This window comes from Dipodomys spectabilis, unplaced genomic scaffold, assembly GCF_019054845.1.
Source record: "Dipodomys spectabilis isolate Male_0828 unplaced genomic scaffold, ASM1905484v1 ptg000372l, whole genome shotgun sequence".
Taxonomy (NCBI): domain Eukaryota; kingdom Metazoa; phylum Chordata; class Mammalia; order Rodentia; family Heteromyidae; genus Dipodomys; species Dipodomys spectabilis.
Window position 1 is genome coordinate 578418 of NW_024871049.1, and position 11561 is coordinate 589978.

The window sequence follows — 11561 nt, forward strand, 5'->3', positions numbered from 1 at the left end:
ATCAAGAAGAGATAAAACTTTTCTTAGGAAATATTCAGCAGATACTGCTCAAGTATAGTGAGATAAAATTATTACTTTTCCAATTACAACCTCATGCAGTGTGGTTGAATTTGGCAAAATCATGCATTTTGACATATTTTCATTAATGTTGATTTCAATTTTTCACAAAAAATTATTTAGATCATTATTTCTTACTGGAGTCCCTGAAGAATTATAGTCTTCTAATGTACAATTAGGATAAACACTACTCCATTACCTATACATTTTGAAAGTACTGATGGGCCAGAAGTCATTGCTACCAAAGTTCATACAAATTTTAACAATTTTACACATGGGTTGAAGCACTAATAACTACTTGTTTTCCATATAAAATATTTCATTTTTCATATAAACCTGTATCATCATACAAACCCATATTATGTCAATCATTTTTCTGAAATTAAAATTTGTTTTCAGAATAAATAATACATTGAAAACAGTCCTGTTGCTAATTGGACTGGTTCTTCAAGCATAATTTATGAAGCTTTACTTTGTGAAAGAAATTGGAACAGTATAGTTAGGGTATAGGTTAGATATTTGAATTCAGAATGTGATCTCCAGATATGGTGTTTTGAAAACAGGTTGTTTCTGGTGATGTACATAATTAGTCATCAGTATATTTCCCATTGACTAATGTAAAATATTGGCTGCAATCTGCAGAAATTTTAATATTAGTACAAATCTTAGAATTGATTAAAAAATAATACTTACCTGAAATCCTGGAAAAGAGTGTCTATGGGTAACCCTAAGGATTGTCTGTTCATATTGGATAGTATAGAAGGATCAAGCAATCAATATAAGGAGAAAAATACCACATGGCATAATAAAATGGAAAAAAAATGAGACTATAAAGGGATTGAGTAATTCTACCCATCCAAACAGTGGCCAACACCAACCAAGAAACAAATCATTTTCCATGCATGTCCATAAGTGTTCATGTCAGGAAAATGGAAGTCTGTTTGTGGTAAGCAGAGTACCTATTAATGTTTACATGTTCTGATTCTGTGTTAGGCTGCTGTCCAGGCATGAATTACCTGGAAAAGTAATTAAAGCCACTATAGCAATTGAAAATGGTATGAACTACTCATTTTTAGAGGGACTGTAATTTCCCTATAATCAATCAATTCAGAGCTGTTTACCTCAGAACACTGTGATTTGTGAGAATCCATTTTAGGATAATTTTTGAGATTGTTCCTTACAATTCCGACTACAATATTGCCATGAAGCAAACAGTTCATTGAACAGTTTCATTGTTACTTATCCTGTGTTCACATTTGGCCACGATGTCCTTAGAACAAATTCCAAACATTCATAAATCCTTGAATGTCACTGACTAGAATACAAGTTCAGTGATTTTTTTTCTGTTTCTTCATGAGTCGCACTGTCTTATTCAATTATATTTTACCAACTACGTGCACTAATTATTAGTAATTGTAGCTATCAGTAGGCTACTTTTATGAAGAAAAACAGTTGAAGCCTACTCAATTTGTGCCTTCTGCTTTGTTATTTCAAATGTCGTGTCTAAATTTATCACTATTTCTTTAACTGAAAATGAAGTTTCTCATATATATATATATATACATATATATATATATATATTATTGTGAAAAAACTGTACAGAGGGGTTACAATTATATGGGCAAGATAGTGATTACGTTTCTTATCAAGCATTGTAGCCTCCTTCCCATCCATTCCAAACCTCCCACCCAATCCTCCCCCAACGCCCCCAAAAGTTGTAAAGTTCATTTTCGAACTTGTACTTCTCATTGTTGCAATAGGTCCACCTGTATCCTTATTTAAACGACTTGTTTTTTCCCCTTCCCCTCCACAAATTATACCAACATCAAATACAGTGAAAGCAGGGGTTATACTGTGGGGGAGGGACATAAAAAGCAACAAAGAATTAATCATATAAATGTGTTAGAAACAAATACATGAAAGAAAAAAACATTTAAATACATATCTTAGGGTTCATTTTCCTAACATCACTTTATCTGACCTTTTCTGCTTGACTCATACATATACAATTGCAAATGAGGGAAACCATGGGACCTATGTTTCTTTGGTCTTGACTTACTTCACTTAATATACTTTTTTCCAAGTCTTTCCATTTCCTAACAAATGGGGCAATGTCATTCTTTCTGATGAAGGCATAGAATTCCATTGTGTATATATATCACATTTTCTTGATCCATTCATCTACTGAGGGGCATGTGGGTTGGTTCCATATCTTAGCTATAGTAAATAGTACTGCAATAAACATAGTCGTGCTGGTAGCTTTAGTGTGGTCTTGTAACGGAAAGAACACTGCTGGAGGAATATCAATACCAAATTTCAAACTCTACTATAAAGCCATAGTAATCAAAACAGGTTGGTACTGGCACAAGACTAGACCTCAGAACCAATGGAATAAATTGAAAACCCAGAAATGAACCTACAGACCTATAACTAACATTCGATAAGGCAGCTAAAAAAATAGAATGGAAGAAAGACAACCTCTTCAGTAAATGGTGCTGGCAAAATTGGTTAACTATTTGTACAAAACTAAAACTAGATCCTTATATATCACCCTACACCAGAATCAACTCCAAATGGATCAAAGACCTCGGAGTCAAATCAGACACTCTGAAAATATTACAGGATGGAATAGGAGAAACCCTAGGTCTCCTTGGCACAGGCCGAAATTTTCTGAATAGAGACCTGGAAACACAACAAATCAAAGAAAGGTTGGACAAATGGGATTGCATGAAGTTGCAGAGCTTCTGCATGGCAAAGGACATAGCTAGCAAGATCAATAGAAAGCCTATGGATTGGGAGAAGATCTTCACTAGCCATACAATGGACATGGGTCTCATATCTAAAATATACCTGGAACTCAAAAAATTAAATCCCCCAACAACAAATCCTCAAAGAAACAACTGCCCAATAAATAAGTGGGCTAAAGACTTAAAGAGAAACTTCTCTGAAGAAGAAAGAAGGATGGCCAATAGACACATCAAACAACATTAAGATACCACGTCATCCCAGTTAGAATGGCAAAAATCAAGAACTCTAATAACAACAGATGCTGGAGCGGATGTGGACAGAAGGGAACCATACTTCATTGTTGGTGGGAGTGTAAACTTGTTCAACCACTTTGGAAAGTAGTATGGAGGTTCCTCAAAAGACTTCACATAGAGCTCCCCTATGAAAATGGTGTTTCCAAATTTATCTATGCTAGTTTCATTGAAAATGATGTTAACAAAAGTGTCTTGTATGCAGTAGCCTACAATGCAGTAGCCTACACTAATGGAGACAGAGAAAACGCTGGCTCAGTAGAAGGAATTAGAATGTAGATCAGAATGCAGGCAGGTCAATAACAGTAAGGAATCCATCTACAAATCAAATTTTAATACAGTTGAAATGAATTGTACTTCACTGAAGCATAAGCAAAAGTTGGATGTTTTCTTATATTTTGATTGATTTGAGAGAAGCCCATGATGGGCTGGAAGCATGGAGAGCCTGATTATTACATCAGCCCGATTTCTCCTATGACAAGAATGATGAACACATCCACAATAGAAACAAAACTTCATCTTTGTTCCTGATATGCCATCTGATGGGCATTGTTTCTATCTATTTCAGAGAGGGCTCCTACTCTGCTTCATGAGATATCAAGCACTGCCATACGATCCTTTCTTTTATGAGTACCTAAGTGTCCATGTTTTTGTTTTTGCTTAGGGATGTTGCCTGATTCTCCATTTAAAGTCAAATCATGGTTTTGTAATACTTTTCTCCCTTCATGCTTTTGTTAGTATTATCTCAAGCCAGGTTCTGTTGTTCTACACATAGCAATATCTAAATTCTTCAGTTCTTCAGTTTCACAAAACAGCAATTCCAAACACGGAGATTTGAAAACCCACATTTTCCTTTCCTTATTATTTTCATAATAACTACTTATATTTCCAGTACTTCGTTCAGATACAATAGATATTTCATGAAGGAACTTGACTTTGAGGACTACATATTACCAATATCCTTAAGTCTTTATACTCTCAAAGTTTTCTGAATATTAACCCCAAAACACTTGGTAGGAGATTTTTAAATAAAATTACTGGTATTAATGAAAAAAATAGCTAAGGAATCTACCTAATACTAGAAGAGTGACATATACAATGGACCACCTGCTATATGTCATTAAACGAGTTACTTTTTACATCACTGAATAATAACTATGTTTAATAATATGTAACTTAATTTCATGTGTTCTGGTGAGCCTGTAAACCAAGGCTTTAAGTGAAAATTCTACAAACTAAACTAACTAAATATAACTAAAGTTATATTCCAAAAATTTCCAAATACTTTCACAATGTTTTTGTTTTGTGTTATATACTAACTGTAATATTTGTATAAATATATGTATGTGTGTGTTTATGTACATATATATTCATATATATACGTATATATGAGACAAACATTCTGGGAACTTGTCTCTTTTTTGCTGTTTTATTTTACATTTGGAAGTAGTTGCTTTCAGAAATCTTAGCTCATTTTACTTGTATCTTACGTGAATATGAATGAAAGATTTTAATTAAAAAGTTATATAGAAAGTTGAAGCACATAAAGTAAAGCAAAAGAAAGTTTTTGGCATAAGTTTAATATGTTCTGAAAATGTCTTGTTTTGAAAATACTTTCTAATAAATATAATGATAATTGGCATTCTTGTTTATCAATATAAATTGACACTGTCATTCTGAGACAAAATCTATCTTTACAATATGGTCAACTTTATGTCAGAATGTGTCAGAACGAACATGAAAGGTTTATGTATAAACAGCATTCAAACTTAACCTTAATCAATTCGCTTTATTAAATTTGCACCAGTAATAGTTATTTTTTGATGTGTTATTATTTTTGTTCAGCAGGCCCCATTTATGACCACGTGAATTTTCCTAAAGCTCAAAAGATTCAGCTTGTTTGTTTACCAAGGGAAGCATTTTCAACTCTTTCATAGCTCTCATTAGGAAAATAGAGAAATGAAGAAGTGAAGAAAATAATAATGCTTAAATATTGATTAATTGTGGGCATATGGGCCATAGAATGTATTATGCTGTATGGGCAGAAGAAATAACAAATAGGCCTTAAATATGAGGCTTGCATATTTAAGTTGGGGATTGGTCCTTGAATTGCAGTCTTGGGACTTGAACTCATGGCTGGGGATCAAGGTGGGACCAGAACCTATTGCCTGGGCCTTGAACCAATGGCCTGTCCCTTGAACTCAAGATGGACCTTGAAAGTAGGACCTGGGTCTTGAATTGACCTCTCAGAAATAGAAATCACAGCAGGGCCTGAAACTTGCCCTGGGCCTTAAACTCAGGATCTAGGACATGAACTGGGGTCCTACGACTTGAACTCATATTTTGGCCAGAAACTCATGGCTGCGGCTTTGAACTCACAGCTTGGTACTAGAACACATGGCCTTATATTTGAACTGGACCTCTGAACCTTGAACTTCTGGATGGGAATTCAAATTGAGACCTTGGCCTTGAACTCCAAGACTATAACTTTAATTTGGGACCAGGGATTTTTACTCATGACACGGGACTTGAACTCAAGGCCTTGGTTTAGCATTCAAAACTGGTTTTCCAACTGGGATCCTGGGCCTTGAACTAAGGCCTGGGTCTTGAACATATAGTGTGGGCATGATAATATAGCCTTGGGCATTGAATTCACACACTAAACCTTGAATTAATAGCCTAGGCTTTTATCTCAAAAAGTGGTATTTGAACTGGGGTCCTGGATCTTGAATTACAGAAGTAAGAGGGGACTGGGGACTTAAACTCACAGCCTTGAACTCGTGCTCAGGCCTTGAAATCGGGGCCTGGGACTTGGATTGTAGCCAAAACTTTCAGCTCAGGCCAAGGGACTTAAACTTTTGCCCTAAGCCTTGAAGTCAGGGCCTAGGCCTTGAATTCAAGTCTGGGAAATACATTCCCAGCCTGAGCATTGAACTTGGGGCCTAGAACTTCACCTTTCCCTGCCTTTGCATTTAGGATTAGGACTTGAACTTTCAGCATGGGAATTGAACTCAGGGCCTGAGCTTTGAACTCAATGCCTAGGACTTGAATTCCCAGCCTTCGATTTTAACTCAAGACCAGAACCTTGAACTTTAGGCCTGGTCCTTGAATTCAGGGACAAAGCCTTTAACTCAGCACCTGGAAATTAATTTGCATCATGAGCATTGAAGTTGAGACTTGGGCCTCTAACTATCAGCCTGGGACTTGAATTCGCAGCCTAGGTCTTAAAGTCATGTCTCTGGAATTTAATTTGGGGCCTTGAACTTGGGACTTGGAATTTGAACTCGGACCTTGAGAGTTGAACTCAGGCTTGGGGCTGGTACTCACATGCAGGGCCTTAAACTCACAACCTGGGTCTTGAACTGGGGGCCTGGATCTTGTATTCAGAGTTGGGCCTTCAATTCACAGTATTCAATTTGAATATGGGGCCAGGGGTGTTAATACAACATGGGACATGAATTCTGCCTGGAAGTTGTACTTGGAACTTGGGAGTCAGGCTTGGGACTGGAACTTGCATGCTGGGCCTTGAACACACAAACTGGAATTTGAACTGATCCTTGGACCTTTACTCAGTGTCAAGGCCTTGAACTCACAGTGTGCAAGTTGAACATGGGGCCAAGGATATTAACAAAGCCAGGGACATGAACTCAGCCTGGGCTTCGAACTCAGGATCTGGGAATTGACCTCATGGTCTAGGCTTAACCTCAGAACATGGAAGTGGAACTCATAGCCTAGGGATTGAACTCATGGCATGGTACTTGAAATGTTGCCCTAGATCTTGAACTCTAAGCATAGGGCTTGAATCCACAGCTTGAGCTTTGAATTCAGGGACTGAAGATTGAAATCATAGTGTGGGCCTTGAATTCAGGGCCTGAAACTTAAAGTGCAAACGTGGGAATTTTGCTCTGAAGCACTTGGTGCCTTAGCTTGGGCAGGCCTGCTCAGGCATAAGCGTTATCTATACATTAGGCTCCTGACACTATGCATGCATATCCTGGGGTACTTGGGTCTATTAGTGCTGGAAATCCTGCTACTGCACATGTGCATTGGTATTGAGGGCCTCTAGTACTGTGCATGTGTACCCTAAAATGCTTGGGTCTGTCAGTACCAGTGATGATCTGGATGCAGCTCCATGCTCTTTAGTCACATGCACTTTTGCTATAACACGATACTATCTGTCAAAATCAAAAGAAAACAAATAGGATAAATGAATAACAAAGTTTCTGTTCTCCCAATCTCTAAAATTTCCTTACACATGAGGTTCTCATTACAAATCAATAAAAGCAAGAATTTTTCTCAGCTTCATTTAGGGAATGAATCCCTCTAAATGGAATACTATAGAGTATTATCCATGGTTACTCGTAGACCTCCAGTAGTCATGAAAGTCAGGGACAAACAAGCAAAAATGCCATCAACACAGTATTACTAACAGAGGAAAGAAGCCTGATACAAGTCACTTAAAAACCTGTAGAAGGCTGAGATCTGAGCATCAGGTTTCATAGCAGTCTATCAGGAGTTTTTAGCAGGATTTTACCACTAATTCATCACCTCAGACTTGGAAGTGGTATTGTTGCTCAGTTGGTATATCATTAGCCTTGATGTGAAGAGCTCTGGGCTTGCACCCAGGCACAGAGTTCAAGCTCAATGACCAGCACCACAAACAACCAGAGAAAGAAATGCAAAGCAATATTCATCAATAATGTCCCATACTCACAGTATTTCCAAAATCTTTTTTTTCACCGAAATAAAGGCCATTTCAATTTTATTCACTCTCAATTTGACCATTTTGCATTTCCTCTTTGAAGCTCAGAGAATAATGCTTGATCCGGCAGTGATATTTTCCTAACTTCCTCAGTTGCTAGAAAACTTAAAGTGACTCCATAGTAATATGAGTCCTGTTTCCTTATGCTTATATATCTTATGGAATCATATTTTTTTCTGGCTTTTAAAAAGTGGATGATACTAGAGAATCAGAGAATTAATGAGAGAATCTGTGTCAATATTGCAGAGCATGTTACTTGCTGATTTGTCTCTTAAAATTTTAATACCTTATCTTTGTCATTATACATATGTGAGCAGATTTGTGTGTGTAATCAGATATATTTGTTACTTGTCCATTTGTGTGTGTGTGTGTGTGTGTGTGTGTGTGTGTGTGTGTATACAAACTAGAATGTTGTCACAATTTTTCCCTACTCTGTTTCAGTACCCATAAAGTGAAGCAAGGCAAATTAAATTTAAAAGTGGAATTTAAAACTGAGGTGATTTTGTATGCTTACAGTTCTTGATTTTATTCAATCATGATAAACATTAATCATAGGTTATCTGACATATTTTTCTTATATTTCTTCCTTGGTAATGAAAATTGAAACCATGATAGCACCATTGGATTCAATCTCTTACCCTGGGCTTAATCCTAGTCAAGTATTCCAAATGTTGGTATACCTCTGGCATAGAATTCTCTAAGTCATACATATTTGAGAAAATAATCAACAAAAAATGATAAAGTTAATGGCAACCTTTCCAATGTTCATAGCAAAAACCAATATTTCCGTGTTCATACTGGCAGGAGACATGCATATGTTTCTTACATACTAATATTTTTCTGGCCTGTTGAACGTATTTACCTAATAATACTTCATGATGTGATTGTCACTTTACAATGAAATTTGTTTTGTCTACATATAAGAATGAAAAAAAGTTTATTGTTCTGAGAAATGACACATCGCTTTTAATTGTACCTGAAGGTATTTGCATGGTATCCCTTCTTAGTTTACTTGCCTAACATTAAGCATGTATCTTTGTTAGGATACATCTCATGAAATAACACTTTGTGCTTGTTTTTATGCATTCCTTCACAAATATTGAAATGGAGATCAAAAAGACATTAGAGATATTGAGATCAAAAGGACATTAGAGATATTGGAAGGGCCTCCAGCTCAAATGACCTTTGCAAAAGCCTATCTAATATGTATCAGAAGATGCCAGTTGCAAAATTGAGAATTTGGGAAAACAGTCATTATGGCTAGTGGCTATTACACATCAGTAAATATTTCTCAGTTTCACACAATTTCAAATATGTGTGTGAATTGTTTTCTTCTTTCAGCTTTTATCAAGAAATAGTCTACGAAATACAGGCAATACATTCTGGGCATGGAAAGTTATAAGAATTGCAACTTTATATCTCTTTTTTATTGATTTACTATGTACTAAACACTTATATTGTCTTGCTCTTACTCAGAGTAGTTTATCAAAACCATAGGAGGTCTAGCATTATATGAGAACATGATATAATTTTCCCTTCAAAATCCTTAAATTTCTGACAATAGTTTTATATGAACAGGTATGATATCATATCTCAATGTCAGTTGTAAGGGACAGATTTTACATATTTTATATGTTACACAGTGTAAAATGTTTCCTAGCTATAGATACCTTTATTAAGATACACACACAATCACACACACAGACACACACACATTATCAAGCAAGTACTTCATTACTTGCTGCATACATTCATTAATGAGGAAAGTATTCTGCACTCCAGTCACAATGTTTCAGGGGCTGAAATGTTACAATCAAGTTATTTCCAGGGGAGAGATGAAGGGGCAGCTGGGAATATGTGTAGAATAGAGAATAATTATTTCCCTACCACAAACAAACCTTCGAAATAAATAAGTTCTTCTACGTAGACATAAACACGATGACCCTAGTTCACATGAGTTGGAGGTGAAGAAAATACCACTGGCACCCTTCTGTTGAAATATAGAAGAATTCTAATGAATTTTATGATGGAAATCATAGTACTCAGAAGTGGAATTTTCCCTTCTATCAGGCCAGAAGGGGACATTTCACTTGACATACACTGGCTTGCTGATGAAGGACCTGAGATCATGAAAAGGAAATTTATTATGTTAAAACAACAGTACTACCCGCCGGGCGCTGGTGGCTCACGCCTGTAATCCTAGCTACTCAGGAGGCTGAGATCTGAGGATCACGGTTCAAAGCCAGCCCGGGCAGGAGAGACCGTGAGACTCCTATCTCCAATAAACCACCAGAAAACCGGAAGTGGCGCTGTAGCTCAAGTGGTAGAGTGCTCGCCTTGAGCTGAAGAGCTGAGGGACAGCTCCCAGGCCCAGAGTTCAAGCCCCACGACCGACAAAAAAAAAAAAAAAAAAAAAAAAAAAAAAAAATTATAAATCACCCAAAACAACAGTACTTAGCACTCCACATAGAGGAGAAAGTGGATGTGACCAGTGCAAATAACATGTCCATTTGGTGGAAGGGCTTCCTGCTACCTTTGTTGTGTCTACTTAACTTTCACATACACTTTAATGTACCCACATCAATTATTAATCTTCCCAAGTGTACCCATTTATGTTATTCATTTTACTCTTGGATCTAAACCGTACACATTTTCAAAGCTTTTCTGAACTTCAACTGTTGTCCCCTAGAAGTTCATTCTCACATCGTATTTACTAGTTTTGATTGAAAGACTAGGCCACTATACTCTGAAATGTAGTATTGATGCTACCATGGAATTATAGCAACAACACCTGAATTTCTATCCCGATTTTCTCTTAGCTTCCCAAATTTAAGCTTTAATCTTTGCTGGGAAGCTCTTTAGAAATATTTCCTAGCAGTTATTTAAAGTAGGCAGATAAATATCAGATTATACTTTGTAAAAATTGTATTATCTGCACCTGAACTTTCCTATAACTATAAATTTTCAGTACCTTCCTGAGCATTTTCAGGCATAATTAAAACTGTAATCCATAATGAAGAAATATTCTACCAAATTTAGCAAAATATACAATTGAAAACAATTTTTATGAAAATTTGTATAGGTCATCTTCTTATTTCTGTAAATTTGGCTGCTTATTGTTCATATGCTATATACCAATAACACTGCATCAATTGAGCAAATATTACTAAATTTTAAGATCAACATGTATACTGAAGAAATATTGGCAAATCTTCATATAGAAAATAGTATTTCAAAAAAATTAGTACATATTTTTATTCACTATTCCCTGAGATAACATTTCTATTTTCTTCATGTCAACATAGTTTCTAAATATGGACATATAGGAGACTTAGCATGGCCTTTGATTTGAGGAAAAGAGGAAAGCATTAAACATCTTCTGCAGTAGTCAATCCTACTATGCTTGTAACAACTCTGGAACAGGAGTACAGAAGGCAAAAACATTTTCGGGCAATCATGTGGGAAATAAAGTGGAAAATGAAAAAAGTATGACACAAGAAACCGTAATGAAGAAAAAATCAATTAGGGTTGATAATGACTGAGGGTTCACAATCACCTAATTTGTGAAAAACTACTTTATCATCAATAACCAATTAGTCATTGGCAATTTTGATAAAGGAAGCATATTTCATGTATAAACTTGATATGAGAAACAACTCCCCAAATAATCTTGTGTTAACAAATATTGGAAAATGAGTGACATT